General features: G+C 37.6%; 1 protein-coding gene and 1 non-coding gene across 2 annotated transcripts in view; one reads left to right on the top strand and one right to left on the bottom strand.

Moving 5' to 3' along the window:
- CCSER1 (coiled-coil serine rich protein 1) overlaps positions 1 to 27,476 on the bottom strand; it is an 896,462-nt gene that overhangs the window by 31,625 nt on the left and 837,361 nt on the right. The gene's annotated exons all lie outside the window — the stretch shown is intronic.
- Positions 3,446 to 3,551, top strand: LOC130015897 (U6 spliceosomal RNA). The gene has a single exon (XR_008791189.1). It is a non-coding gene; the product is annotated as a U6 spliceosomal RNA (small nuclear RNA).

The raw sequence follows: 27,476 nt of genomic DNA, 5'->3' as shown, positions 1-27,476 counted from the left end.
AAAACATAAAAATAAAATAATAAAAGGCAATCCAACTGAGGCCAATTGATAGCATACACACTATAAATCAAAATGTTTGTCTTAAATAAGGTCCTGGTCTTCCTTAAAGACTTTTCTTCTGTCCCAAATGTCTATTATCTGACTATATTTTTTATTAAATTTAAGAATTTAGATCCTTTGTTAAAAAAGAAATATATATGATTAATGTCATTGGTTTGGAAGTCAATTTTATATCTCCACTGTTTTCCCAGTGAAATATATAGGACTTTAACATAATTAGTTACAGCTTCTTATTGATCAATTATTATGAGGCAGAAATTGGACTAAATCAAATCATAGATTATTTTATTTACTATATTCAACATGTATTAAAAAGACAGACCAATAACCTTTTATTGTGTACTAGTGTTGTTAGTATTTTTGGATTCAATAACCATTAATTTATGGTAAGTTTAGAAATATGTGATTAGAGAATATATATTTGGAAATGTGAATCAAAAACGTTTCAAAGAGAGAAGAAATATTCCTAGGCCAGCCATGAAATTTGCATAAATATTCACCTTCTCTGGGCTGGAGTGATAGCACAGTGGTAAGGCATTTGCCTTGCAAGCGGTCACCATGGCTGACCTGAGTTCGATTCCTCTGCCCCTCTTGGAGAGCTCAGCAAGCTACCGAGAGTATCTCGCCTGCATGGCAGAGACTGACAAGCTACCCGTGAAGTATTCGATATGCCAAACACAGTAACATCAAGTCTCACAATGGAGACGTTACTGGGCCCGCTCAAACAATTCACCTTCTCTTCTCATTTTCTTAATTGAATTATCTTCTAAGAAAACAAGTACAATACTAGTAGAAAAGAAGGCACATTAAATGAAGGTGTGGACATTCTGGATACTTGAGATAGTTCTCTGCTTGGCAAATTGAAAATTATAGATTTACTTTCATATATACTGTTTGTAAAATAAATTTAGAGTATGGTCACATCAGCCTTGATGACATTTAGATATACTTTCAAATCCATTTATTGGCCCTGCAATTTTATAGGCTACTTGCAAATATAGAGTTTTTATCTTAAAATATTCTACTGGGTTGAAAGTTTCCAAAATTTAAATTTTAAATCAAGTAATTGCTAATCAGGGGTGATCCTCAACCTCCTCCATCTAAATTTAATGATGAAAATACTAGCAGGATGTCTAGGGTTGGAAAGCATGATTTTCTTGCAAGTCCTGGGTTTGAGTCCCACATCTTATGGTTTCCTGAACACTTTCTGTAGTACCCCAGCACTCTACCTGATGTGTCTAACAACGAAATAAACTCACCAATAAATGTAATGATGAAGAAGAATAAAAAATTCATGTAGAAAAGGGAAGTGGAGTAACCTAGATCTCCATATCACAAAATAAAATTTCTTTGAAATTTCTTAATTTTTAAGCCATTTATTACTGTACATTATACTATAATTTCCTCTAAATGTATAGCCTAAAAAAAACTTAATACAACTTATTCAGATAGATATACATAACAATTTTATAGACATTATGTAGAAATAAAACAATCAAGATCACAAAAAAGGGCAGTTTAATTTTGGAAAGCATAAACTTACTGAAATAGGTATAAAATAAAAAATCTAGTCCTTAGAGTTATAGTACAGGACTCTAGGTGCGTTCTTTGCATGCATATTATTGCTTTGCAGTCATATTGTCTAGTAATAGACTAAAAACACCAGGGACAGCCATGTATGTACCAAACCAAACCAAATTAAGCTAAAGAAAGTAATGAGATAAGAGCTAAAAGTTGAATCTTGGCTAAGCAATCAATTCATCAGGAGGACTCCAATCTAATCAGCGTATAACTTCCATGAGACTGAGTAGATGAAGCAAGGGTAACACAATTTTGGAAGGGGACTTAATCACCCATTCTCATTATTGAGAAAACAAACCAGAAAGTTATATACAACACTCACAAATGTCAGTCACAATAAAACAAGTAGCTCATTGAAACACAGACAGAAGGCCCTGGAGAGACAGCTCAGGGCATGCAAAGTCAGTTCTGCATGTGGGATATCTTGGTTCAACCCCAATACCACATGAACCCTGAGCAGCACCCACATGACTCCCAAGTACAGAACTGATTCCCTAAGTAGCAGTGGGTGTGGCCCAATAAGTAGAAAAACAGACACTTCTCTGAGAAACTGTGGGGATGACTAGCAGACATATAAAATGTATTCATTATCACTGCAAAGTAGAATGAACTTGAAGGTATGACATGCAGTGAACAGTCAGAGGGAAAAAAACCAATATCAGATGGTCCCCCTCATCTACAGTGATGGAGAAAAACTGAGGTAATGGACAACTGGGATGGGAGACACACCCTGGGTTTCTGAATACAAAATTGAAGTTACTAGGAGTGGATGAGAAGTATACTCCTAGTAAGTACAACAGGGATGTTGGTGAAACATCTTAGCACGTTGGTGCTGGGGCAGATGTAGCAAGCTTAGAAAACAATACCATGAAAATTAGCATGACTACAACCATGGGACCTAAAATCCTTCTGAAAATAATAATATGCATGGCAGAGAAATAAATCAACATGAAAAAAAGTTATATTCTATAGAGTTCTATAGAATTATCGAGGCTGCCAAAGAGAGATGGTACAGATTATAAGGTGTTGCATGCAGATGATATCATTCAATCCCTGGCACCACAGATGGTCCCTTGATTACGGCCAGGTTTGATCCCTGGCTACAAAACAAAGGCTGATCACTGCTGTGTGTGGCCCAAAATTCCACAAAACAAAAATGAAACAATGGGGGCTGAAGCTATAGCATAGCCGGTAGGGCGTTTGCCTTACACATGGCCAACCCGGGTTCGATCCCCAACATCCCATATGGTCCCCCAAGCACTGCAAAGGGTAATTCCTGAGTGCAGAGCCAGGAGCAACCCCTGAGCATTTTCTGGGGTGACCCAAAAAGAAACAACAATGAAACAATTACAAGGCATTCTGAGAAAAGTCCATTTTGGAGACATTTAAAGAAACGTTCGTTAACAGATGTTGAAGGGGTTTAAAAGTATATTTAAGCAAAGTGCTCAGGGATTTTATGGTGGCGAAACGGTTCTGTGTGACACAAAATGATCAATACATGTCACTATCCATTTGTCACAACCCCTGGAATGTAAGGCACCAAGAGTGGAGAGTGGTGTAACTGAGAGAACTGTTGATTTGACTCTATTCTTTGTGATTGTTAAAAGTACACTTCTGTCATGTGTTCCTTGAGTATGAGGTGGAGATGATCACATGATTACTTCCCACTTTTCTCACAGTTTTTTCTTTTCGTGCCAAGGATTAAACCCATACCCGTGAGGCATGGATTTGAACACAGAGCCCCCTCACTGTGGCCCTATACTCGATTTTTCTCTGAACATAAATTGCTTAAAACTTAAAAATAGTGCTCGCTTCGGCAGTACATATGCTGAAATTGGAACGAAACAGAGAAGATTAGCATGGTCCCTGCTAAGGATAACACGCAAATTCGTGACGCATTCCATATTATTAAATTTGTAAGTCTACAAATGTACCTCATGGTGTTTCATTAATAAAAATTTAAAAAATAAAACAAACTTAAAAATAGAGCTATTTTAAAGCTTGTAGACAAGAAAAAGATCTCAAAAATTGTAAGTTCTAATTCAGTCTAAATGAGACAGTTAATCTATTTCATCTCATATTAATAAAGTTTTAAATATCATTATTCACTTTTAGACATAATTAAAAGAAGACAAACTGAAAGTTTTTCACAGTGTCAATTTCCGATAAACCTTAAGTGATCTGTTTTTCTAATTAACAGGCAGATAATTTATTAAGATGAGTACTAATCTAAATTCTAATAAGCAAATGCATAAATTGTCAAAGTAAGGAAAATGTATTAAGAGGGTGAAGGTAACTCAAATAATAGATGGAAATATAGAAGATATATGAAAAATAGTTTGACATATATGAATATATGTGTACATATATATATCAGTTACACCCAACAACTGCAATGTAACCCCATCAACAGCCAAGATCCAGAGACTATAAAACCAAGCTCCTGGAGAAGAACAATACAGAGTCTCCTGCTCCCACGCCTGGCTGTTCTTACCAGGGCCCATTGGAGGGGGGCAGGTTGAGTTTCCCTCCCCACCTCGAGCAGAATCCCGGTAGCTGAAGACCTCTGGAACCAGCCACAGCCATACTCAAGGCCACTCTCCACATGCTCAGATGAGCCTCAGGCATGAAGGAACCAGCAGAGGAACCCAGGTGTGCGGGACCCAGGTTTGAAATCTCCAAGCCTGCTTGGATCACGACTGGGCCTCCTCCACTCAGATTCCCCGTCTTCCAGTAGCTAGATTGTTACACCCACCAACTGTCATGTGACCCCACCGTGTGAACAGAATCCAGAGACTATAAAACCAAGCTCCTGACCGCGACCTCTTATTGTCTAGTTCTTGCTCTCAGACAACTAAGCAGGCTACCAATAGTATCTAGCCCACATATATGCCTGACTGGGAAAACCTGTAGAGGTGATTAGAGGCTGCCATAAAAACCTCCATCCCTCTCGGAGAGCCTGGCAAGCTACTGAGAGTATCCTGCCCACACGGCAGAACCTGGCAAGCTACCTATGGCATACTCGATAAGCCAAAAACAGTAACAATAATGGTCCTCATTCTCCTGACCCTGAAAGAGCCCCCAGTATGCCATCGGGCTATATTAGCACATGACAGGGACAAATGGAGACATTACTGGTGCCTGCTCGAGCAAATTGATGAACAACAGGGTGACAGTGATAGTGAGATCAGTACAGATTAATCTATAGATCAGAAGTTAAAGCAGAAGTCCAGGAATTTTCTATATCTGGGAGAAAGGGGGGAAAATACTTTACAAAGACATTTATTTAATCCTCACAATTTCATGGTGGGTCTTAAGCATCTATAATCATCTGTGACTCAAGAAATTGATGCCAATGCCACAGGTAACCAAAATGATAAAAAAATATCTTTACCATATACAACATGTTCTCAATAATGTGTATTGCCAACCCAGTCAGGACTTTGAATACTCTTTTTCAGCGAGGACATTTTATATATAAGAAAGTAATAGCTGGAACATTAAAAAGGATTTTATTTTGGAATGCTTGATAACTGGACCATGCTGGAGCGATAGCACAGTGGTAGGGCGTTTGCCTTGCTTGCAGCCGGCCCAGCTGAGACGGGTTTTATTCTTCCGCCCCTCTCGGAGAGCCCGACAAGCTGCCAAGAGTATCTCGACTGTAAGGCTAAGCCTGGCAAGCTCCCTGTGACGTAGTCAATATGCCAAACACAGTAACAACAAGTCTCACGATGGAGATATTACTGGGCCCACTAGAACAAATCCTTGAACAATGCGGGGACAGTGCTCCAGTGCTACAGTGTTAACTGGACTAACTAGATAAAAGACACAAATATGAGGGACATGTGGCAAAAAGAACTTTTGTAAAAAGGTAAAGGTAAAGGCCCTCCCGTTGTTCATCGATTTGCTCGAGCGGGCCCAGTAACGTCTCCATTGGAGACTTTGTTGTTACTGTGTCTGGCATATCGAATACTCTCGGTAGCTTGCCAGGCTCTCCGAGAGGGGCGGAGGAATCGAACTCGGGTCGGCCATGTTGGCCGCTTGTAAGGTGAACGCCCTACCACTGTGCTATCGCTCCAGCCCTTACATTAACATTAAAATCGTTTAGAAAAATTGTGGCTTTGATAGAAAGGTAATAAGGTAATTCAAGCTGTTAGAGAGATAGATAGGTATACAAATATAAGCAAATACATATATATGTACACTTATACAATATGTATGTGTATATTCTCTCAATATACAAAAGAAAGTTTAACTCATAATTCTTAATACCATCCAAACGATAATATGAGCAAATTAATGAGTTTCAAGTAACAGTGAGGAGGTTAAAAAAAATCAAAAGAAAAAAAATAACAGGAACGATTACATTGCTCACTTTTTTAAAGACAGAAATGAGAAAGGTCCGTTCTATAACCAAGATTAAACCAAGAAATTTTGGACAGAAAAGTGCTGATAGCCACGTTTTCCTTGGGCCTGGAGCAGGGGGGATACTGGCCGTGCTAGGGCTTCCTCTTAGCTCCATCCCAGGGGTCACTCCTGGATCAGGGAATCAAACTCCAGGTGGTCCTGGAATCAAATCTGCATAGGCAGGATGCTAGAAGGCCCTTCCTCATGGAACATCTCTCCAGTCCCTGTAATTTTTGTAAATGCATTTTTGTGTAGCTAAGTGTGTGTGTGTGTGTGTGTGTGTGTGTGTGTGTGTGTGCTATGCAACTTGGCAGAGAGCAGGGGATGAGGGGATGGAGAAGTGGTAAGAGCAGAGCTTTGTAGCTGTTGGGACCCTCACTGTGATCTAGAACTTCTGATAGTCTTCACTGATTTTTCTAACCCTGACAGGAAGTAAGGCCTCTCCTAGTTTTAGGGCTTTTACTATCGCTATTGCTGCTTTTTTTTTTCTCTTTAAGAAAAAAATGTTTTTAAGATGAGAATAAATTGATAATGTCTGGTGGCATGTAAAGGTTTATTCCCTGAGTCAAAGAAACATTTTGAATCACCTGAACAGTTGAGAAGCACAGAAACTTTCAAAAAATTTAAGCTTAAAAAAGAAATTATTTGGTATATATATCATCTTTGGCATTCATGTACTACACTTATTAACCATTTTTTATATATGCATTTGTCACCTACAAAGGTAGAATTTCTCACAGTAAATGAGCCATAGCACAGCGAATATGGCGTTTGCCTTGCACGCGGCCGACCTGGTCCACCCAGGTTCGATTCCTCCGCCCCTCTTGGAGAGCCCGGCAAGCTACTGAGAGTATCTCGCCCGCACGGCAAAGCCTGGTAAGCTCCCTGTGACGTATTCGATATGCCAGACACAGCAACAAGTGTCACAATGGAGATGTTACTGGGCCTGCTCGAGCAAATCGATGACAGTGATAGTGACAGTGACCTGGATAAATACAAGCTCAATCTATTAAATCCCTTTAAGAACAGCTGCTTTGTTGTTTGTTTTTGTTTGGGGGTCACATCTGGAGATGCTCAGGGGTTACTTCTGACCCTGTGCTCAGGACTTACTCTCAACAGTGCTCGGGGACATATGGGATGCTGGAGATCTAATCCAGGTCAGCCCTGTGCAAGGTAAGTGCCCTCCTCGACGTACTATCTCTCCTGCCCTAAGAGCTTTGAACTTAGTATTTATATGAATATGATCAATTCTGGAGGCAGAATGAGAGGAACGTGGGTAGGGTGCTGTCTTATGCCAGGGGTGATCCCTTAGTACAAAGCCAGGAGTAAGCCTGAGGTGTGTTCTACTGCAGTGAAAAAAATTTGATCAATTCAGGGAAATGTAATTGTAGTGTGAATTAATCCTTACTCTAGTGTCTAAATTCATTTTTACAAGTAGAGCTAGCGAATGCCCTACTTTCGTTATGCAGAACGAATATCAGTGTACCAAACTTTGGCTTATGAATTTTACTTTGATAAGCTGAGGGCTAAGGAGGAAACCTCAAACTGTACATAAATAATGAAAGCTTTGTACTCCATGAAGGTAACTGCTTGAAGATTTTAACAATTCATTATTTTTCATATATGTGATAACTTGTTAAAAAATTACTTACGATACTTTAGATGATAGCAGATCATTAAATAGTTAAAGGAAATTCTATACAAAGTTTTGGTTAGTTGTGTTTAACTTTTATCTGGGTCCTAACTATATGGTACTTCAATTGGTTTTAAAAAGGTATACAAGTTTTGTGTCAGTTTGTAAGGTGTAAAACATTCATTGCCTTTATATGTACCGTATTACCACATCATACATTACCTCACAATTTTGGTTTAAGCTGTAAAAAATTCAATGCTTCTCTTTTTCTCCCCTCTATTGTTACAATTTAACAAACATGGAAATTTTAACATTTAACTGCCAACTACATTGTGCTAAATACTTATTTATTTCTAGTTAAAAATTCTGTCATTATACTTATCTACTAAATTCTGTCAACCCCACACATTACAGTCTAGTTGCTTAAATTGTGGTTATTGTGACTAACGGATTCATGTACTTCAGTTGAAATAACAATTTTTCTGCCAACTACCGATGCTGTAAACTTGGGAAACTTCATTTACTCAGACTTAGAGACCCTATTTTACAGGACCACCACATACTGGTACACTCTTTAATGAAAGGCCCAAGAGTTAATAAGAACCAAGTAACTTCTAATTGTTCTTTTTAGAACTACACTTATTTACATATGCAATAATTAAATGCAGCATAATTATGTTACATACTGGAAATATCACCATATGTAGACATGATGGGAATTCAAAAGTAAAATCCCACTATCAACATGAATCTCAAAGAATAAAAATTCTATCGACTCTCTATAGTGCTTAAGATTTCAGCAGAAAACAGAGGAATGCTCAAATTAGGAAAGTGTAAGAACTGTCAAAAGGAAATTCTAAGGAGTGGTGCAAAACCCAGGTTTAGTTACAGTGAGGCCCTTTTAACACTCTTAACCAAGAAGGGAGTTTTATTGACTGGAGGTAAGAGCTGTCTGGCCAAGAAAAGGGGTGCTCATGCTGTGTCTATGAGATTGATCGGCAGACAAATAAATAATCCAAAAGAGTTCTCCTTGTTCATTCCATTGCTCTTTTTTAGAGAAAAACTGAATTCAAAAGGAAAAGGAACCCTTTCAGCAGTCAGGACAGATCAAATTTCTTGAGCACAAAGCAAAGTAGACACACATAGAAACTCAATGTATCATTGCAAGCAGATGAAATCCAACGTGCCTGTCCATCAGCGTCTAGGTATTCATTTACTTATTGAATGAATACTGAACGTTTGAAGCATGATCAGGTCACACTAAAAACTTAACTACTGGAGGGTATGGATCCATACAGTGATCACATTTTAAATTAATTTCAAGAAAATTACAATGACAACAAAGACTTTAAGAGCCCAAAGTTGTCATGACGCTTGCCTAGTTTAGTCTTGGCTTTGTTTTACACACGGTAAGCAGAGTTTGTTTTCACAACTGCTGAGTTTTAATTTTTTTTTTTCAGTTTGAAACTATCACCATTTAGATTATTTAGATGTCTTAGATTATTTAAGTTGACCTGTGTGACTGCTGTGAACAACTACGGCTCTTGGGCAGAGGTTTACACTGGTATGCGTTATCCGTTAAATGTGAAAGCGGGCTAAAAAAAAAAAAATATATATATATATGTATATACATATATATACATATATATATATATTGCACGGCACTGTAGCACTGTCCTCCCGTTGTTCATCGATTTGCTAGAGTGGACACCAGTAATGTCTCCATTGTGAGACTTTGTGTTACTGTTTTTGGCATATCAAATACACCATGGGGAGCTTGACAGACTCTCCGAGAGGGGCAGAGGAATTGAACCCCCCATCGGCTGTGTGCAAGGCAAACACCCTACCTGCTGTGCTGTCGCTCCAGCCCATATATATAAACTACCCTAAATAAATTAAGAAAGCATGAACCAAGGCTTAGGAGTTGCCCATAGAAGTTATGATTTTTGAAGTCTCATACTTCATAATTTATTCTGTGATCTTAAATTCTTTTTTAAGTATATTTGGCTCTTTTCCTGCCCTTCTCCACTGAAAATATTTTGGAGAGAAACTCAGAAGTATTATAAAGGTTAACTGTTTTTTACAAAAACATTTGTCAAATATGTTAATGTATATATCAATATTATTATAAAGTTGTTATATCATTATAAATAATTGCATTCCTATTCCAACCTTATAATGAACCATAATTACATTTTATCGTTACAGATATATTAGTTTAGTAAGAGCTAACTGATACCATGTATTAGCTTAGAAGATTCAAGATATAACTAATAGTGTTAAAATCTTCTAGTTTAATGATATATAATATGTATTTACCTATCACCTCATTTATAGTTACATATACTAACTAAATATATCACAGTAATATGTATATTACTATCTAATTTCAGTGAATAAATATAGTTCATAGATATTTTCCATAAATTATTCACTGTACAAACCAGCATATGAGCCATACATATGACCATAAAGGTGAAAAAACATATTTTGATAGATCTTTAAAGCTATTGTAACTTAGAGAAAAAATAAAGAAGACAGAAAAATTCAGAGGTTGGATATGAGTCAAATAATGGAGTCATGGCAGATTTACTAGAATTCATTAATACACCTGAATATTTGGGAAAAGTGGAGTAATGTAGGAGTACTGCTAGTTATTGAGCCATTGATCAAGCTGCTTGAATTGGGAATAAACTCCACTGTGCTTAAATTTTAAACAGCTTTTTAAATGACAGCCTGTGGACTGTAGTTACCTTGAGTGAATATCACCTCTCTTTACTGGGTTTTAATCCAGGGGCGATAGCACAGCAGTAGGGCGTTTGCCTTGAGCGCAGCCAGCCTGGCCAAGCCAGGTTTGATTCCTCCGCCCCTCTCAAAGAGTCTGGCAAGCTACTGAGAGTCTCTCGCCCGAACGGCAGAGCCTGGCAAGTTACCTGTGACATATTCAATATGCCAAACACAGTAACAACAAGTCTCACAATGGAGACGTTATTGGGCCTGCTCGAGCAAATCGATGAACAACGGGAGGACAGTGTTTGTTTGTTTGTTTTGTAATCCAGAAAACAACATATAGTTACTAGATTTTTTTTAAAGAAAAAATGGAACAGTATATCAAGGGTAAAATTATCAAGATAATAGTGCTTGTAATTATATTTTCAACTTGGTTATTTATATTCAATAACTGAACTACATATGTACTAGTAGCAAACTACATATAGACATGGTGTTAGAAGGTTAGAAAACACATCTAATCTAATGCTACAACTAAACAATTATGGAATAATTAAAAATCATAGGCAACTAATGACATCAACTCATCTTCTTTCGTGTCATATTTGTAATGGAAAAATGCTGGGATAATGAATTTATAAAGAAACCTGCAGTGGTTTCATCTTCTTTGATATATAAGCAGAACTCAACAGCTTTAAATCAACCAAAGAACCTTTCAAATTCAAGTGCCCAGCAATTTATTCTAAAGCCACTGCGATTTTTATATTTGATTATTTGACTTATCTGGGCTTAGACCCATCATCACAGTCAGAATTCAGCATCAAGTTGAGAGGAAGAGCTATTTGTCTTCCAAACCTATTTTCACTCACTTCCCTTGCCCTTTTTGCCTCCATATTTCAAGTACTCAAATAAACCTTCCCACTCCATAAAGAGGCTGTATAGGAAATTTCGACATAACTCACAAGGTTAGGTGAAATATATTCCCATGCTCCTTTAGGAAGATCAGAGATTCTATAGTCATGCAAAAACGTGTAGTTTATTTTATACTCCAGTAGCTGTCAAAAGGAAACGAATTTTTTCTCATTCATATTAAAGTATTCATATTTTAAACCTTCTATCACTAAAATTAGACGAAAGGCTAAAATGATTCTTGATAAATGGTTTAGAAATTCTTAAGAAAAAATCAGATTGAGATAGAATTAATCAGATTTCTAGTATACATTTATTAGATCATACAAATACAACTTCCTGTTGTATTTTCCTGAATAGCTCTAAATACATTGCTTTTGTGTCCATAATGCTTATGATATAGGATATAATACTTATCTAATAACATTTCTTGAATGAATGACTAAATGATAAAAAACAACTCTTCAAAAATAGCTTGAAAATGAAGGAATTAAATGATTAAAATTGAATGATTTGAACTAAATTTAAATTTGATGGTTAAAATTATTTTAACAAATATTTTCTTTTTAATAATCATAAGATTTTTGACATTATGAAGAGTTATATTTGTGTGGAATACCCCCACAATGCAGATATAAGTATAACAATGCATTGTGTTTTTTTTGTTTTTATTTTTGTTTTTACTGATAATCATAGTAGCACTGTCCTCCTGTTGTTCATCGATTTGCTCGAGCGGGCCTAGTAACGTCTCCAATGTGAGACTTATTGTTACTGTGTTTGGCATATAGAACACATCATGGGTAGTTTGCCAGGCTTTGCGGTGCAGGCGAAATACTCTCAGTGGCTTGCTGAGCTCTCCGAGAGTGGCGGAGGAATTGAACTCGGCTCCAAATTTTCTAAATTCTTCTCAATATAGAAATAAAATTTTAGTTAAATATCATCCATAATTGTCACTGTCACTGTCACTGTCCTGTTCTTCGATTTGCTGGAGTGGGCCCAGTAACGTCTCCATTGTGAGACTTTGTTGTTACCGTGTTTGACATATCCACAATTACATAATAAAATTCAGATGGCAAAATAATCAATATCTCAATGTACTGTCATTCAGCTAAACAACTAATTCGAAACCATGAGATAATCACATGTGTCACATATACACGCAAGAAGTTTTAATTCCCTCACTCCTCGTTAGAATTATATTGTTAAAGATATCAGAGATCAGTTCAGCCTTCATCACTACTAGTAAAAATCCAACATTTTCTTTTCTTAAGTATTTGTAACAAAATGATTTAGATCATGTGATCTACGAAATAGATAGGAAAGAAGAAAAGCTCAAGAAGCAAGCACAATTATAAAATCAATACCTAACAGATTAAAAAAATGGAGATTATACTCTAACAACAGGATAAAAACTGATACATTACTTCCTTTTTGACTGGGACGAACCACCATAAATTTCTGAACTCCTACCCACTTATCTGCATCATTTATTAAAAAATAAAGTATTGGGCCAGAGACATGGAAGGGTGGGTTGCGAGCTTAGCTGGCACACGGCTCTGGGGTTTGACCCCAGACCAGGGATGGGTCCTGGAGGCGTGTTGGGAGTGAGCCTTGAGTACAGCTGGCAACGGCCCCCAACACAAAAGCTATTAACTAATAAAATAAGTTGTCTTCTTATTTATTTGTTTATGTTTGCTTTTTCGGTCACACCAGCGATGCTCAGGGGTTACTCCTGGCTCATGCACTCAAGAATTACTCCTGGCAGTGCTCTGGGAACCATATGTGATGCTGGGAATTGAACCCAGATTAGCCGCATGCAAGGCAAATGCCTTAACCCATGTGCTGTCACTTCAGTCCCGTGTCTTCTTTTTTATAATACCGTCAAGCTACTGAGAGCTTGTTGGACATATGTTTGCTTAAAATATTTACCTGCTATGTTATAATCTCTTATATGTTATATGTATGTATGTGTAAATATATATGTTTATGTTATTCGTCGATTGCCTCGAGCAGGCCCCAGTAACGTCTCTTTCATCCTAGCCCTGAGATTATATTCAAGGCTCTTTAGGAGAATGAGACCCATCATTGTTACTGGTATTTGGCATATTTGGTGCGCCACGGGGAGTTTGCCAGACTCTGCCCTGTGGGCAGGCTATATTCGATAGCCTGCAATGTTTATGTTAAATGTCTTAAATTATGTTATAATCTCTATAATCTCTGAAGAGCCTAGTTGGTTTTCATTTGCTAGAAACCATTGACTAATATATTTGACATCTTTGAACTCATCTGAATCTATTTCTCTTTCACTGCTTACTTTCCAAAGCTCAGTAAATGTTGCCATTATATTTTAGACTTTTTTGTAGGGGCCACCCCAAGAAAGCGCTCAGGGACCGAGAGCCACTCCCAGCTTTGCTTATGGGACCATGGGGTCTTCAGAACTGGATTGAAGCTTCACTTAGGATGGGCATGTACTCAACCAATCAAGCCATAACTGGGACCGGTGCAGGCAATGGTTAAGCAGTATTCTCTTTCCCTTGACAACAAAAATAAATAAAACGAAGAAATAACCATATCAGAAACTGAAAAACAATTCACTTTCAGGGGCTCATAAAAACTCCAATAATTAAAATTACATAATATGCTTATATTTTTCATCAAGAAAATTAGCATGTGTCATGCAATGCTTACTCAGATTTATCTTCTGAACAGAAAAAAAAAAGATTCTCTAATTGTTCGTTTTAATCAACTCATCTTATTCCATTTATCCTGTCTTTTACATTACAGCTCCATTTCTTTGAACTTTTGTGGCTCTTACACATATCAGAATATTGATTGTCGATATTAAGTAGGGATTATGTTAGCCTCCAAATATTTTAGTGGCCTGAAAGGCACCTGACAAGGTACCTAGTGCATTGTTCCTATATATTTGCTAATTTTTAAAATTATATGAATGGGATATCTTGAGTGATTTTTAAAAATTTAAGGCAGATTTCATTTGCTTTTGGTTGCTGTATAAACATATAATGGCATAAGCCAATGATCAAGGAATAAGGAATACTGTAACAGCTCAACATCTAATAATGAATTAGCCTTTGAAATTAATCATGCATTTTCTACACAATTTTAAATTTTATTATATATTAGAAATAGCTAAGATTTCTAATTAAGAAATGTGCCAGCTCCGGGCACATTTCTTTGATTCCACTGTTCTTCCTGCATTAACATATGCCTCAGAGACCTGGGCCCTACGCAAAGAAGATGAGAACGCCATTCAGGTCTCCCAAAGAAGAATAGAAAGAGCTATGCTTGGAATATCACGTTTCACTCAAATGAGAGAAAGAATCCGGAGTTCTGACATCCGTCAATGATCAAGAATCAGGGACGCTGTCTCGTTTGCCAAGGTGTCAAAAATCAGATGGGCTGGTCACGTAATGAGATTTAAAGACGACCGCTGGACTAGAGCTGTTACCGACTGGATTCCATGGGATATCAGAAGACCACGTGGCCACCCACCTACCAGATGGTCAGATTTCTTCATCAAATCATGAACGATCGGTTTGATGCTCTTCATGTTCTCAGAGCGAACAGATGCCATTGGGTTACACTAGCACGCGACAGGGACAAATGGAGACGTTACTGGCGCCCGCTCGAGCAAATCGACAACTAACGGATAGTTAAGTGATTAAGTGATTAGAGTGTCCATATTATAACTTGCCTGATGTTAATAAACAAACTCAAATGTAGAAGGAAAGAAAAAGACATTGATCTGAAAACAGATTATTTCCTATTTAGAGTGTAAGCAGAGATTTAACCAGCCTGGATATAGTCACTGCTTTCAGTTACACATTAATTTTGGACAAATTGATAAACGTCAGTTTTGTAGCACTTCATTATAAGAAAATTATTGTTTCCATATAAAAAGTGAAAAATCAAGGGAGGGAACCAAGATGACAGAAAAAAAAAAAAAGGAATTTGGTGACCATCCTCCCACGGGCAAAACTTTCCCCAGGCACTGGCCTGAGGAGAGCATCCCTGGCTGAGTTCTGGCAGGGAGAGTCAGTGATCCGGTCAGCAACCTGTCAGAAAAATACCTACTTGCATTGTGATCAAAATGGTAAGAACAGAGACACGGCCTTTAAAACTAGCAAGAGAAAAGTATGGACTCATATATAATGAGAGCCGTAGACAAATCATCTTAGACTTCTCTGATTAAATTCTATAAGTCAGAAGGGAATGGCATAACAAATTCAAATAAAAAATTTCATCACTAAATAATCCTCTATCTGTCAAAGTTATCACTCAGATTTGAAACACAAAGCCCTATCATTAACAGAACTGTAAATCACAGCACCTAAATTTTAAAAAAAAATAATGAAACTCTTTTCAAATAAACTATAGACAAAAGCAATCATTACCTCCAAAATGACTCTGCAAAATAATTTTGAATTACCTAAAATATGCAAAGAAAGCTCTGGAAAAAAGATATTAAAAATAGATGTAAAATAAGAGGAATGAGGAGTGTAATAAAAGGCAATCCTAAAAATGAATGACAGGCCAACTAATTTCAAATTTAAAAGGGGGAATAATCATAGAACTTCAGATATAAACTACTCAATAAACTTCAAGAAAACATTTTTTAGAAGAAACCAACAAAAAAGAGGACAGAAGTAAGTTGCCATTCAATAGGCCAAAGTTAAAATGCAATGGGAGAAAATAAAAAGCAAACAAAGTCAAACTGCAAAATAATCAAACTTTCCATTGAAAAGAAATGCAATAAATTACCTAATGTGAATAATTTCTCTAAATGTCTATGGATTGAGCCCCCAAATTAAAGGTACATAATGGTAGAATAGATCAGGAAATAAAGTCCAAACTCCTACTTCTCTGGTCAAAAAGACCTCAACTTCATTTCATACTAAACAGTCTTACAGAGGCAAAATCAATCATACAGGCAAATCAAAACCTCAAGTAAGGAGGAATTTTCACACTTGTAACAAGTAGTTTTTAAACTAAAGTGTGTGATAATAAGTTATCAGGATGGATATTATACACTGATCAATAAACCAAGAAAGCTTAACCTCCATCAGCCTATGTTCACCAAACTAATGAGTAGCAAATTTCTTGAATCAGCTGGTAATGAGCCAGAGGATATAGGCAGCAGTGGAAACACCACAGTACTGAGAGTTTAACACTCCACTTTCATCACTAGGCAGATCAAACAAAGTCAGTGAGAAAATAAGAACATCAGAAGAGGCATTAGAAGAGGCACAATTAATAACACGCAAGGGCTTCCTACCCCTTCATATGCCAAATACACATTATTTTCCAGTGAGCATGAGATCACATGTGGAGCAAAAAACTAAATGTTAAAACATCATAAAGATGAAAATCATACCCAGGGTCTTTTCAAACGTTGTTACTATACTATAAATGTAGACATGAACATAACATCTGTCAAAAGATCAGCTGTTTCTGTAGAAGCATTTCATGTTTAACTAATTTACAATATTAGCAATTAACTAGTGCATAGTAATAGCAAGCAGATATACTCCTGAGATATTAAATTTCTTCATTGAAAAGTATAATATGCTAAACTTTCATGTACCTTATATTAAGCAGATCCATGATATTTATCATCATATCACAATGAACATATTGCAGTTCAATAATATGCCATTTAATAGAAATGTGACTCAATTATTAAATATAAAAACCCATGTTACATATGTATTTTATCGACAATCTGAATCATATTGATGCTGTTTTCAAAATATCTTCATTATTTTCTCCTCTTTTTAATGCATACCATTACCAGACTATATAATTCATCTTGTATTTGACTGTCATAATGATCTCTCTTGGTCATTATTCTTTCAGACACTCTATTATTCATTGTTTTGCCTAAATACAGAGTTCATCATATTAATCACACTTAAGAATATTTAGAAACTTCTGTTTTTGATAGAAATATTTTTTTGCTAGCATAGTATTACTGCAACTTCAAGTTCTGACACCAATATTCATTTTCAAATTAATCTCAAAAGAAATTCTCCATGGTACATGGACACTATATTTTAAAGTATATGTAAAAAAGTATTCTGTACAAGACAGTACCAGACTAACTCTTGTAAAAGCACTCTGAATTTTAAGAGCTTGAATTACTCACATAAATCTATCTTCCTAGATGAGAGTTCTCTGTATCAGAGTTACATCTTTCTCATCCTACAAAGATAAGCTCATCTGTTCCTACTCCTCCAAAGATGAATTCATTGGTTCCTCCTGCTATGTTCTTGCGATATTTCATTTAACTGTATTATGTGCATTTCTTCATTTGACATGATTCAGGTTGGAATTAACAAGTCTCATTGCTGAGCTAACGATTATGTGTCGAGTTTGGTTTTCTGAAAGTTAGAAAGCAATTAGGGAGTTTCCTACTGAGAGCGTATGTACTCTCAAAGGGACGATCAAACTCAGTCAACAAGACAAGCGCTAAGGTAAGGCATTAGAGAATGGTTAAATGTAGAGTTATTTTGCAATAAAAATTATTTATGTTTGGAGTGGCTCTCTGGCACGGCCATGGCTCCAGAAGCACAAAGACTTCATGCAGAGCCCAGCAGCTTGCAGCAGAAAAGTGAACGGACTATGCGGTAATCCACGCCACCATGTCTGCCCGGAGGGGAAAGGGTGTTGGTCCCTTCCGCCTTCCTCCCTCTGGAAAGCAGGACAGCAGCCGCTTGGGAGCTTTGTGGAAATCCAGGTATGAGCTGGTCATGGTGGGGCGACTGAAACCTCATGGGAAGGAGGACGTTCCGGCTCGTCCTTCACGCCCTACCGAAGTCACCGGTTGCCCCCCACGAGAGGCTCTCCGGCACAGCCATGGCTCCAGAGCACAGAAACCAATCTCTTAATTATCTGACAGTTATTTAAGCAGAAATACTTCCAGGGTTAATAAGTAAAGTAGCAGAAATCCAAAACCATTTAGATTTACAATACCAAGACATCCTTTAATTCTTGAACCCAGCTGTGGAAAGCAAATCATTTCACAATGCCTTTTCAGCATGTCTGATTTGGGGGTGTAAACTCTAAATAATAATGGTGCATCTTTTATCAAAACAACGAATCTAGTCAAAGTAGATAGAGTGTTAACTAGAGTGTCATCTGCCTCACAGGCATTGGGAGGGTTGGGGGGGTGAGGGTTTATTGGGGTTCTTCATGGTGAAAAATAAGTATTGGTAAAGGGAAATGTGTTTGATATTTGCATGAACGAGACCTAAACCTGAAAGCTTTGTAACATTTCCCACAGTGATTCAATAAATAAATAAATTAAAAAAATTATTTATGTTTGTCAAGAAGCTCTTAATGCACCAACATAAACAAATAAAAGAGTTCTGAAAACCCTGTAAACATTTGTGTGCAATGAGAACTGAATTTTTTTCTTATTCTTCCTAGGAAGACAACATATGCATATATTGTTTAAAAGTTTGAATTATCTTAGGAGCAGTTCTGATCATTTTAGTAGAAAGATAACCCAAATGGCATACTTGTTTGTTATGATGTCATGTGATCACTCAGGGATAACTCTTGTTGAAAATTCTTTTCTCCTTGGGTTTGTCCATTCACAGGCTCTAAATGTCAATATGACTTCACTACCTTCACCCTTTATCTCTTGATAACTTTCTCCAGTAGGAGCAATGACTAAGGTCCTATCAACAAATCACCAATGATTAACAGCAAAGGGAGATAACCACACTCACTAAAAAAGTCCTCAAGATTTGGACAAATATTCGGCAACATTTGCAATTTGCAGGACTATCTTATAACTCTATCTCATTTTAGTCATACTTTGTTTTATTCTTCTGAATTCAGTCAACTTATTTTCTTGTAAAAAGTAACTCAAATTTTATCATTTATTTTTAGCTTTGAATTGCTTTAGTTTTAATATTTTTATGACACAAAATAAATAAAAGAATTGGAAATGTTCCTTAAAAACACCTTTCAATATCAATCATTAAAAATGTCAAAACTGACAGAATTTGAGGGAAGATTAGACTTTACTGGTAATAGTTCATGATTTAATTTTCATTAACAACTTGAATAATCCAAAGGAAAAACAAAATAAAGGCAAACAATATTGTGTATGACCTTTACTTTAGAGACATGTATAGAATATACCTTTTTCCCAAAATGAATTCTTCAGAATATGTGGGAGATTAATAAAATAAGCCTCAAAACTTAAAATATTAAAAACATATAAAAATGTGTTCTTCAAACAAAATGTATTAAACTTAAAATTGCTGATAATAGAAAATTTAGGAATTTACTACCATAAGATATTAAAAAACAGTTTTGATTATGAGCCTCAGCTAAAGGCTAGTGAGAAAAATTATAGCTCTTAATGCCTATCTTAACAAAGAAAAACATCTCTGAGCATTCACCTAACCGCCTAAAGGAATGATCTTTAAATTACTAAAACTTTGAATTAAAAGCATGACATAAAGAATAGTTATTAAATGGAATACAATGGACAAATATTCATGCCCCCTCCAACATGAAGACACAATGCAATAGACCAATTTCTTGATCGACACAAACTACCAAAACTGACAAAAGAAAAAAATTAGAAGATCCAAACAGAAATAATATCTGAATTATTTTTTAAGAAACAAGTAGGGGCCAGGAGGTAGCACAGTATTTAGGGTGCCCATGTGTGCCCCTAAGTGGTGTGACTCAATCCCCTGTGGTCCCTGAGCATCACTGGGGCAGCCTGGAGTGCCCAGGAGTCCCTTCATCCTCAGGACTACATCAGCACCACAGCCCCGGGCACTCGCCAAACCACCCGCTGGGCTGCTCTGGTGGTTTGAAGAACTTCAGCGCACCCCAAAGGACTGCACAGTGTACCCTCAGCCCCTCTCTGGGACCCTTTAATAGGACAAAAACAAAGCAACAAAAACAAGCAACTTCATTCCAGCCAACGTGCCCTGACCCCCACCTCCCCCCTACCCCCCTACCCCCAGGTAAATTCTATGAACCGATTATAACTAAAGTGACCTCCGGAACATTGAGAACAAGTACTAACTGCCAGTAGGATCAATCATTTGGGGTTGAAAACATTCTAATTTGACAGCTTAATGAATACTCTGAATACATGAAAACTGTAGCACTGTAGCAGTCCCATTGTTCATCGATTTGTTTGAGCGGGCATCAGTAACATCTCATAACAAATTGTGAGACTTGTTACTGTGTTTGGCATATCGAATATGTCACAGAGAGCTTGCCAGGCTTTGCTATGCTGGCGAGATACTCTCAGTAGCTTGCCGGGATCTCCGAGAGGGATGGAGGATACATGGAAACATTAACTTTTAAATTTTAAAAGTCATTGACAATATTTTAACAGAGCATAAAATATAGAAAGGGAAGAGATGAAGTCTCTTTTCAATTTCATGAAAACAGCAGTATGAGAATGAATAAACCAGTATAACCTTATTCACAAGTAAAATAGAGTTTAAAAAAGACAATTAGTGACAAGAAAAATAGTTGGTGAACACGTTAAACTTTTGCTTAGTTGAGTCATTACTGAGATCATTTGGCTCCTTGTCCCTGTAAGTTTAGATTTTGTTTCATTTATATGGACAACGATCCATGGGACTATAATTAGTAATAAAAAAGAAAACATCAAAGTTCAATTTGGAATAGCAATTACAATGGTTTTACAATTTTTGTTCAAAGATGATTAAATTACGATAATAAGATAAATACATTGTTCACTATTCTCTTAATAAAACCATAAGGGATTAAATTATGATAAAAGAAACCTCAAATATCATTATTCTATAAAGCTTTTTATTTTAAGTAAGAAAAGGATAGCTAACAATACACATTTAACATTAGTAATAGGGCTATTCTTGTCAGTAACAATATCCATGGCTTTATGTCATTTTATTTCATCATGTCAATTTCAGAAATTTTAGAATTACTTTGGAAAACAGTTTTTAGATCAAAAGAGATGAGTAAAACAATTAGTTCCTAGTACTTCCATATTTTAAAATACAGTGAATATTCTGTTAGACACAATTCTCTTAGCTCTCACAAGGATATTCCTATACCCCTTTTTAAATAAAAAATTATGTAACATTCAAGAACTCATTCTTAGTAGCAAACTTCCTAATTTCACCTAATACTTATTTTAAATATATTTGTCGTCTTTCTGTGACACGTAATACTTCATCTGTGATAATGTGCATTTATAATCTGAAACCTCAATGTGATTTAATTTAATTCAATTCAATAGGTTTATAAAAAGAATTTCTAAATGCAGAGTGGACAGAAATACAAGAATCTTGTCAGAAATAAATTCAATACATTAATTCAGTTTCAGGGTACTTCTCATAAACTTTTCATTATATTTTGTTTCTGACAAGGAATAGGAAAACTTTTCAAAATAGTCAATATAATCATATATTCTATCCTAACTGGCTAAAGAAAGTAATGATTTTATTATAAGAGCGTAACATGGGCTAGAGTGATAGCACAGCAGGTAAGCCTTGCATGCGGCAGACATGGCCAACCCAGGTTCGATTCCTCTGCCCGTCTCAGAGAGTTCGGCAAGCTACGGAGAGTATCTCGTGCAGGCAAAGCCTGGCAAGCTCCCTGTGACGTATACAATATGCCAAAAAAGTAACAATAAGTCTCACAATTTGTTGTGAGATGTTACTGATGCCTGCTCGAACAAATCGATGAACAAAGGGAGGACAGTGCTACAAGGCTACATGTGAATATGAGTAACTTGGATGACACTTCACAAATTCAAATAAAAATGTTCTCTTTTCAAGGTTTATTTGCCCATATCTAAAGCCTCAGAAGTTGTGTAAACTAAAAAAATTTCTCACATACAATAGCTTACTCTCGAATACCACTTGCAATTCAGTGACCTTTTGTTTCAAAGTATTATGTTATGCATGAATATCTAAAAAGTCCACACTGCAATTGTGACACAATACAATCTCTTTGCTATAGATGACTATCTGTGACAAAAATACAAGTTAAAACTAAATTTAAAAAGCTCACTTATTTCTAAAATTCATCTCCTGAGAGAGAACAAAAGGGAATGCCCTGCCACAGAGGTGGGATAGGGGGGTTGGGGGTGGGGGGGGTGGGAGGGATACTGGGACTCGTAGTGGTGGAAAATGGGCACTGGTGGAGGGATGGGTGTTTGATCATTGTACAATTGAAACCCAAGCACAAAAAGTTTTGAGTCTACAACTGTACCTCATGGTGTTTCACTAATAAAAATTAAAAAATAAAAAAAATTAAAAAATTAAAAAAATACAATTCATCTCTTATTTTAAGTCCGACACCATTTTTAAGCACTTGATTTTTAGTAAGAATGTAATGAGATTGTTTTCGTATTCATTTTGATGCAAAAACTTAATGAAGAAAAATGAAAGAAATTGTATGAGAAAATTCTTTATAGTAACGAAGCAGGAGTTGTGGATATAGTGTAGGGCAAAATGCTCTTGCCTTGCATGCAGAAAACTCTTATTCTATTTTTAGCATCGCATGCAGTTCATTTTAGCAACCCTAGAGTGATTTCTGAGCAGTGTCAGGGGTGGTGTCTCAGAACTTGCAAGTGTGACCCCCAAACTTTTTAAAAAAAAAAGATGAAGTGACTCATATCGGCTTTATGAAAGAAACAATCTAAGGTCTCTCACTATCAAAAATTAAGTGATAACTTGCTTCAAGTAAAAGAAGTGATTTTGTGGTTTGATTTCATTTCCTTTAGAAGGGATATCATGGGATGCTGTCATAGTGTTGTAATGAGATGAAACCAGTTAAAACACTCGGAACAAGAAAACAGCCCACAAGTTCCAAGTTTGAGTGGTAGCACACCAGGTAAGGCACTTGCCTTATATATGCAGCCAATCCCAGCATCATATATTATTTTCCACGTACTGCCAGGAATGATCCCTGAGCACAGAGCCAGAAGTAAAACCTGAGCCCATAAAGTCAAAAAGAAAACAGAAAAAAAGAGAAGGAAGGGAGGGAGGGGGGGAGGGAGGGAGGGAGGAAGGAAGGAAGGAGGAAGGAAGGAAGGAAGGAAGGAAGGAAGGAAGGAAGGGAGGGAGGGAGGGAGGGAGGGAGGGAGGGAGGGAGGGAGGGAGGGAGGGAGGGAAAAAGGATGGAAGGAAGGAAAGATGGAGGGACATTAGGATGAGATAGTCTTGTCATCAAATACCTAAAGAACTTTTGACATAATTTACGAAATGAGTATTCTCTGTGGTAAATACTACAAGACAATGATTTACATAATTTTTCTTCTCTGCAATATGAGACAATTCTCCCATTTTTTAATGACAGAGTTCGCTTCAGGTAGCTTTTTCTTTCTCTCTTTAAAATGTGTAGAAATTATTAGAAACACAGATCATCATTTTGTCATTTTTTAAGGAAATATGTCTCAAATAGCTGGGAATCAGTTATCCCTTGAAAGTGCAGTAATCAACAGAAAGTCATTATTTTCCTATTTTGGGGAGTGAGTAGGAGCCCTCAATTTTCTGGGTGCATTGCTGTAAATTACAAAAGTATCTCACACTGGGGCCAGATTGATAGTTCAGAGGTTAGCGTGTTTGCCTTGCCTGCTGCCTACCAGGTTTCAATCTCTAACCCCCCAAATGGGTCCCCGAAATCCAGCAAGGACTGATCCCTGAGCACAGAGCCTCGGAAGTAAGCCCTGAGCACTGCCTGATGTGTCCCCAAAACACAAAACCAAAAGTATCTCATGTCATAAAATGTGTCTTGTGTACTTTATATTAAAACTATTGACATAGAAGGTCACTAATTACCCAGGAAGAAAGGAGGAAGTCTATGTGACAAACAGGGCTCCCAAGTCTTCTTACTTGATAACTCAGGTTTTGCTGTATCTGATGTTGGCTTGGCTATGAGAAGCAGAGCTTCCTACTACTGGGTCATCTCTAAGTGAATTTCCTAGGAAATTTTCTTGGTGAATGATGACTCAATAATTATTTTTTTTACTACTTTTATTTGGGGTGCTTTTGGTGGGATATTATTTTCTAATTATATTTGCCAAATGCAATGGGTAAGAGTAGTCCAAGCAGAGAGAAACCAGTCCCAGAGGGTAAAACTGTTCCAAACGAATAAATTGGGCAAAGTCCTCTGGGCTTTGGATGTTGACAATATAAACTATGTGTCACTTAGTTGACCTCCTCCTAGCAGCCTGTACAGTGTAGCTGCAGACCAGACCTTTGTGCTTCTAACACCAGTCTTCAAGGAAATCTCTTGGTTATCCTGGCAACTACCCGTCTGCAATCCGCCCCTTGTAGAAACACGTTTCAAAGTTCTTTTGCTAGATAAGTGGCTCCTTAGGACCACACAGCCAAGGTCATTCTCCGCACATTAGTCTTACATCTTCCAATGCTGTCTAGCTACTTGCTAATGAAACTCCACATCTTCCAGTTGATTAAAAAGGGAAATGCAACTACACTTCACTCATATGGTTCCCCAACCTCAGAGGCAGGAATACCCTGAAGGCTGGCGGAAGTGATCCTCTCTCCAGCCCAAACAACAAAAAGAGAAACATAATTTATGGGGGTGGAGGGATCTAAAACCGGTCTGAGAGACATGTTTGCAGTCTGCTGAAAAATACAGTCGTACTTTCACCATATGATCCAGAAAGCAAGCTCTGGGATTTACCCAGTGAACCGAAAACATGTCTAAATTAGAATATACGTGTGTATGTGTTGGGTAACATTGCTTTGTCCTTCAAGAAGCTTAGGTTTTATCTGGTTACACCCATTAATCTGGTTACACTCATCAATCTGGTTACACCCACCACAGTGCTCCAGAGGCACTTCCACTTCCATTGTGTTTACATGTAAACATGTAAACAGTCTTCCCTATGCTCTCCTTCCCACCCAGTTAATCAGCTTTCCCCTTAATCAGACTTTGTTAATTTGTAAGATCAGTTTCCCAGAAATCTATGATTTTTATATTTACGAGTGAAATATTGCCTTTCTCCTCACCTTATGCCTTATGAACAGTTTACCTTAAAGCAATATCCTTTTTGTATAGATACAGGAAGACCGTTAACATTATGCTTTGTAATTTAGGATTTGATTGGCCTTGAATATTATTCACTCCCGGGCATCTGCTTTCTCGACTTAAGCCTCAGTTGCCCTTAGTTCCTAACACCCCAAAAGCAGGGTCCCGACGAGGGACTGAATGGACCCAGGGCAAGCAGTGAGCTACCCTGGCAGCGAAATGGGCCAGGCCAAAGTGCCACGATTCTTAACTATAAGTTAAGAGTTTGATCATAGACAAATGCTGTCATGATCCAAGGTGACGACAAGACTAGGATCCTGCTAGGGGTGGGAAAGACTATCTGGCCTGAGCACCGTAGTCTGAGATCGAGATGGCCCTAGGAGAGTAATTATATAAGTTTAAGATATTTCTTACTGTATCCATACAAAATGATTTATATTATATTCTTGTATGCTTGTTGGACAAGGAGAGGAGAGGCATGCCCATGGGATTCTGCTCTAGGGTGGGTCCTCCTGCTGAGGAAGGATCTGTCCTAGGAGCAGTCTTCCCTGAGGCTAAGATTTCTACCCCTGTTGATCTCTACCCCTATTGATTGTGACCGCACCTATGTAATTGTTTTCCCCAATTTCTCATGGAGAGAGGATTTAACTGTACTGTAGGAGTGGGGCAGGGGGCAGAAGGATGAAGAGAGTTCATAGAGGATCAGAAGAGAGAAGAGGATGAAGTGGGGTGGAGAAGGAGAATGAAGTAGCTGGAGGAGGAAGAATGGGGGGCAGAGAGAGACGGGGAGAGACAGAAGGAGAGATGAGGAGAGAATCAGAATAAACTATGACTAATACCTACTAGCCTGGCCCTCGTTCCTTCCTCTGCCTGACCATCGCCATCGACCTCTCCGGGGTGGGAGAAGGGTGAGACTATCGAACGCAGGCGGCGGGAGAGATAGAGCCACCGCCGCCGTGTGGGTGCCGTGCCCCCTCTTGTGTGAGTTTACACATGTATGTTTAAAGTAACTTTATGCAATAATTCAGCAGGTAAGGTACTTGCCTTCCACAAGGCCGGCCTGAGCTCCATCCCTGACAGGCGAATGGCCCACTCAAGCCTCATCAGGTGTGATCCCTGAGTACAGAGCCTGGAGTAAGCCCTGAGTACTACTAGAAATGGCCCCGGGAGCAAAAACAATTAAGTAATATTAGCAAAAAAATATTTAAGTAATAGCACAGCATGTAGGGCATTTGCCTTGCATGTGGCCTACCTGGGTTTGATTCCTCCATCCCTCTCAGAAAGCCTGGCAAGCTACCAAGAGTATGCCATCCGCACAGCAAAGCCTGGCAAGCTCCCCATGGCGTATTCGATATGCCAAAAACAGTTGCAACAAATCTCACAATGGAGACGTTACTGGTGCCCGCTCGAGCAGATAGATGAACAACGGGAGGACAGTGCTACATGACAGTGCTTCAATGCTCCAGCAAAAATAAAGTTCTGCAATCACCAAAACATGGAACAAACCAAAATATTCTTCTAAGCAAATGGATACATATTTTGTGGTACATCTACACAGTGGAACACTATTGGGGATGACCAAAGCCTGAGAGGCAGATTCGAAACATTCAGTAAGTGAAAGAAACACACCCAGAGGATACCTAGATGCTGTACGATTTCAACTGCACTGCTTTTGGCAAACACAAAATGATGGAGACGGTAGAGAACAGTGGCCCCCTGAGTGGGAGGAGGGAGGGACGCAGAGTACCAGTCTCTGAAGGAGTAAGTGTTTAACAAGGAAATGGAAGATCAATGTCACTAAGTAATTTTTAAATTCCTTCCAGCAGGCAGGAACCCTCACATAAACAGGAAGTCTCGGAGAACTCAGTGCTGTTCGTCTTGGCTCATCAACTGGAGCACTGGATGTTGACAGTGTGGGCTGTGATGTGAGCTGTGAGAAGACTGAACTCTATTCATTATGTGAACAGCTCTCAAAATAAAGTTGATAAATCAATAGAGAAAAACGTAACTGAAGCGAGGCTTCAAAGTATCTAGTAACTGCACAATATTCATAGAGGACAAAAATAAAATAGTAACTGCACAATGTTCAGAGAGGACAAAAATA

The sequence above is a fragment of the Sorex fumeus genome, unplaced genomic scaffold (assembly GCF_029834395.1).
Source record: "Sorex fumeus unplaced genomic scaffold, SorFum_2.1 ptg000136l, whole genome shotgun sequence".
Taxonomy (NCBI): Eukaryota; Metazoa; Chordata; class Mammalia; order Eulipotyphla; family Soricidae; genus Sorex; species Sorex fumeus.
Note: the sequence above shows the minus strand (reverse complement) of the source record. Positions and strands in the feature narration are given on the sequence as shown.